Source organism: Lycium barbarum, chromosome 4, assembly GCF_019175385.1.
Source record: "Lycium barbarum isolate Lr01 chromosome 4, ASM1917538v2, whole genome shotgun sequence".
Lineage (NCBI taxonomy): Eukaryota > Viridiplantae > Streptophyta > Magnoliopsida > Solanales > Solanaceae > Lycium > Lycium barbarum.
The window spans coordinates 138,113,690-138,119,073 of NC_083340.1; the positions used below are offsets into that span (position 1 = coordinate 138,113,690).

General features: G+C 39.6%; 1 pseudogene; it reads right to left on the reverse strand.

The window, feature by feature from the left end:
* Positions 1 to 307: 307 nt before the first annotated feature.
* Positions 308 to 1,896, reverse strand: LOC132638687 (cysteine-rich repeat secretory protein 38-like; annotated as a pseudogene).
* Between the last annotated feature and the right edge of the window lie 3,488 nt (positions 1,897 to 5,384).

The window sequence follows — 5,384 nt, forward strand, 5'->3', positions numbered from 1 at the left end:
TTCGTTTGGATTGTACTATAGTGGCCTCCTAGCTTCCCCCGGGTCTCTTGTTTCTAGTAATTTGGTAAGGCTGCCTTGTGGCTAGCTCAGTCCATAGTTATTACTTTTAGTTAGGATCCTTGGAGGTTACGCTTTGCATCGCCCTCCTTATTGATAATTCTTTTGTTTATTTTAAACAAGGCAGGAGTCGGGGCCAAACCTCCAATGACACAAGTAGCTTGGATGAGTGGATTTATGTGTAGAAAATCCCTTTAGCTAGATTCAAATGTCCGTAATAGTTTCAACGGTGCCTTCGAATAGAGTGCAGTAAAAGAAGGACCGGCAGAAAAGGTCGATCATTCAAAAATGTGTTACAAGCTAAAAACAGAAAAACAATAATAACAACATAAAAGAATAATAACAACAAAAACAAAAACAGTAATTATAACAACAACACCAATAATAATAACAACAACAAAAGTTGCAAGTTATTCAAACTAAATTACATCAATATTGGACTTTTAGGTCAAGCCGTCCAGACACACACACATATATATTTATGTATGTGTGTGATTATTTATTCTGCATTAATGACGTATTCTAATTTCTAAGGAGCATTAAAGAAAGAGTACATTTCATACCTAAAGTTGCAGCTCCCGCCAACAAATCTTCCACCTTTTTTTCCATCACAACATTTTGGAAGTTCAGTAATAATACTGTCAAGACACTTCTTACAATCCTCTTTAGAAAGACCCCTTGTGCTCTGAACCAATCCATACAATTTTTCATTTTTCCCAATGTCAATTTCTTTAGTTGCATACAAATTCTGCACCCCATAAGCTTTTTCAGCCAATCATACCAACAATTCCTTTGTCAATGGATTAAAATACTCTGGATTACTCACAAAAGCAGGATTCCACAAGGAAAACTTGTACGTATTGTCAATTTCTCCACGGAAACAATCGTCGGAATATTTCAAGAGACAATTATCGTACCATACGATGGCTTCTTTGTCGTATGGACAACGTTTTCCAAGATCTTCACTAGCAGCTAACACACAGGACTTGCAATCGGCACTTGAAACACACCACGACATAGAGAAAGTCCATGTGTTCGATCAGGTTTTTTCCCCATTGAGGTAGTGGAGAACCCTGTTGGAGGAGTTCTCAAGTTGAGATCAGCTAAGAGATTTTTTAAGTTTTGTGCATAGTGACTGTTGGCGCGAAGTTGCCAGATTTTGAGCAAGAATGGGAGAGATAATTGGAACTCACTGTTTGTGCAATAAATGCAATGGATGAAAGAAAAATTAGACAAAAGATTAGATTTGAGTAAGCCATACTTTAAGTGAAAATGAGATGGTATAAAACTTCATATGGTGCACCATTTTATATACTATTTCAAGTAGATGGCAGAACAAGCTAAGTTTGCTAGTTGCAACTAGGAAATGGACCATTATCGTTCTATAGCTGATTTTTTTTCTTTTAGTTTTTGTGTGGGAAGCTGACTATTTTCTCCAATTATATAAAATTTTCTGTGTCTCTAGCTAACGATTCGTCTAACTTCTATTTCACAATATCATGGGTTATTCGTAAAATTAACTACCTCTTTTTTTCTTTTTTTTGCATCATAAGTAACATGTGGTTAAGAATTACCAAGATCACATTAATTAGACCTGAAAATAAAGCTAAATCGGAGAAATCATCTGCCTTGGAATCTTTCCTAAAAGAGTCTTCAAAACTTCTTTTCAAATAAATATTCAGATTTAGAAATTTTTAGATACTAACCCAAAAAGCCATGCAACTATGATTGAGGCAGGTTTTTTTTTTTTGTTTTTTTAATGATTTTTGTTCGGTATTCAGTGTTTGGTATTTTGTTTTGGAGCATTGATTAACCTAGATTTACGTCGCTTAAGACCCATTGAAGGGGAAAGCGCTTCCTACTAAAATTTTTCTATTCTCAGAGCTCGAACTCGAAACATCTGATAAAAACTAGAGGGATCTATTATCCACCACAACTCTAGGAGTTGGAAGAGGGTTTGATTTGTCCAATGATTAAACACTACTAAAAAAGTGGCAAAAATCGACAGAAAAAAGTTTGTCGGTTTTTTAGGGAAAACCGACGGACTATGGGTAGTCGGTTTAGGTAGCGTTGGTTTTGAAAAACCAACGACAGACTCCATTTTATTTTTTTTTGAAAATAAAACAATGAAATGTAACATCTTGGAATTGAACCCGGGTATGTTCCTTGGCATTAAAGGGCTCTACCACTAGACCACTCATGTTCTTTGTTCAAGTACTTACATTGTTTTAATTTATACTGTTTTTTGCTCTAATAACCGACAGACACCGTCAGTTTTTAAATAAAAAAATAAAAATAAAAAACAGACGGAGTCCGTCGGCTTATTTAAGAAAATAATATAAAAAAATATATATTTTCACACATTTTTGCACGAAAAATAACCGATGCAGTCCGTCGATTTTCTTAAAAAAAATTAAAAACAATTATCTAAAAAACGACAGAATTTGCCAGTTTTTTAGTAGGAGTCCGCAACTTTAATGATCCAAAAAGTGGTCTGAGGTACCAAAATACCCCAATTAAAAAAAAGGTTACCGAAGTACTTTTTGCGCACTAATGTAATGCGCAATACCTCTTTAATAAAAGTCCCAGCCCCTTATTCATTGGCCAAAGTTTTGAAATTCATTTTTTCCGTACTTTAACCAAAGATTAGTCATGTTTAAAAACACCGGAATATCAATATTTTAGATAGAGCCTGATTTCTTTTTCTGTGAACAATAATGTAGGCTCAGCGCATCAAGTATACCTATATGTTTGGATCGTCGTTTTAGAGGTTGTAAAGTGCCCCGAAGTAAGTTTTGTTTGTTTGGAAACTTGTTATCTTTAGATTTAAGAGTTTTATTTTATAGGGTTTTGATTAATTTAGGATATCGCACGAGTTATTATTAAACGACAATAAAAACTAAGATAACTAATTATCATTAAGAAAATAATACCCAAAAAAAAATATAATATTAACATAAAATGTACATTTTATTTACAAATACACAATCTCCATCCCCCTAGGTCCCACATGTGGAAGCCTTTAGACTAACCTTAGGCGTAAGGCGTAAGGCGTACCCCATCACCCCCATCACCATCACCATCATCTCCACCCCCCTTCTTCCTCGTAATCCGTACATGCTCTATGGCATGATCAACCTGCGTTCCATTCCTTGGGGACTTGTTCAAAATATGCTTCCTATGGGAGACGACGGTGGCCGAAGTGTGAGCTTCAGGAGATGACTCAACCTCAATAGGAGACGGGTCCACAAGCGCAGAAGGATGAACCTGAAATAATATATAAACAATTTAGTTTAGGTTTATGCTAAACTAACCATGGAATAACATATAAACAATTAATAAATACATTATTTTATTGTAAAAAATCAAACCTGTGTGTCGACGGGCTCCTGAGATGGCTGGCTGGAGGGCCCCTTAGAGGGCTCATGAGCTGGCTCCTCAGCGGTCTCCTGAGTGGGCTCCGGAGCCAGAGATGTAGATGGTGCCGGAGCAGGAGACGGGTCCACAGGCACAGAAGAACGAACCTGAAATAACATATAAACAATTTAGTTTATTTTTATGCTAAACTAAACATAAAATAACATATAAACAATTAATTTAATACATTATTTTATTGTAAAAAACCTGTGTGTCGACGGCGCCTGAGATGGCTGTTGAGAGGGCTCCCGAGATGGCTCCTCAGCGATCTCTTTAGCGGGCCTCCGAACCGGAGACATGTCAAAGTCCTCGAATAGGAGACGGGTCCACAGACACAGAAGGATGAACTTGAAATAACATATAAAAAATTTAGTTTAGGTTTATGCTGAACTAACCATGGAATAACATATAAACAATTAATAAATACATTATTTTATTGTAAAAAATTAAACCTGTGTGTCGACGGGCTCCTGAGATGGCTGGTTGGAGGGCTCTTTAGAGGGCTCATGAGCTGGCTCCTCAGCGGTCTCCTGAGTGGGCTCCGGAGCCAGAGATGTAGATGGTGCCGGAGCAGGAGACGGGTCCACAGGAGCAGAAGAATGAACCTGAAATAACATATAAACAATTTAGTTTATTTTTATGCTAAACTAAACATAAAGTAACATATAAACAATTAATTTAATACATTATTTTATTGTAAAAAACTTGTGTGTCGACGGGCGCCTAAGATGGCTGGTGAGAGGGCTCCTGAGATGGCTCCTCAGCGGTCTCTTGAGCGGGCCTCCGAGCCGGAGACATGTCAAAGTCCTTGAATAAGTAATCGAAGTCCAACTACGTGCCACCCTATAGATCATGAGTTGGCCGTTCACCTTGTGGATGACGAACTGGCGGTTGTGCATGCGATGGCCAGAACATGTGATCTGAAAATAAATTCGGCGTATATAGAGGAGTCGACGGATGCTCTGAAGTCGGTGGCCGGTAAGAAGTCGACGTGATCTTTGAAGTCGACGGCCCGTGAGAAGTCGACGGGATCTCTGAAGTCGGCGGAGGCTGCTGGAACTGGTGTATGGTCGTCAGGCTCATCTACTAGACCACCACCTCCTTTGGCCCCACCCCCTCTGCCCTACCACCTTGGCCACCAGCCCCTCTGCCTCTATCCTCTTGGCCACCAGTCCCTCTGGCATGACCACGACCACCCACTGCCTGATGCGGGACCTTTGGAACACGCTCATCGAGACGTCTGAGCTTGTGGGCCTGAATCATACCACCCTCGACTAGCTAAACCATCCGCGTTGCATATCCTGCTGTCTCGGGGTCATCCATACGGTCCAAGCTCTCATAGCGCATCCTCTGCACGGTCCGTAGCTGCATTTGTTGGCAAATATTAATGATTGAATAAGTTTGTAACGTAATACATAAAACGATTAATTAAGTTTAAGACTAATAAAACTTACCAACGCCTCATACTGTCCTGCGAGTGCTTCATATCCTCGACTATCTACATGAGGCCTCACGGGGTTGCCAATCAAGCTGGGAGTGATCCGCGTGTACCACTCCATGGACCTCTGGACCGAAGTCGCATGTCCGTCCACCGCTAGCATCACCACTCTCTGATCCCAACGGTGGACCTGGAGCTGCATAAAGGTTCGCCATGCATCAGTGATAGCCGCACGCTCGTCTCGCATATAATGGTCATGCTCCCAAGTAGCCTGCTCAGGTATATTCTGTATATGACCGAACTGTGGTAAAACGAGGTCGGGCGCGTGATCCCAACGATATCCATATGTATCAACGGACACTGTGACCTACAAAACGCCAGCAGCTGATCCAAAATCTGATCATACGATATCCATACAAAAGCCTGTAAAAAGAATTGAATTAGTTACCAATAAAAGACTAAAATAGTAAAA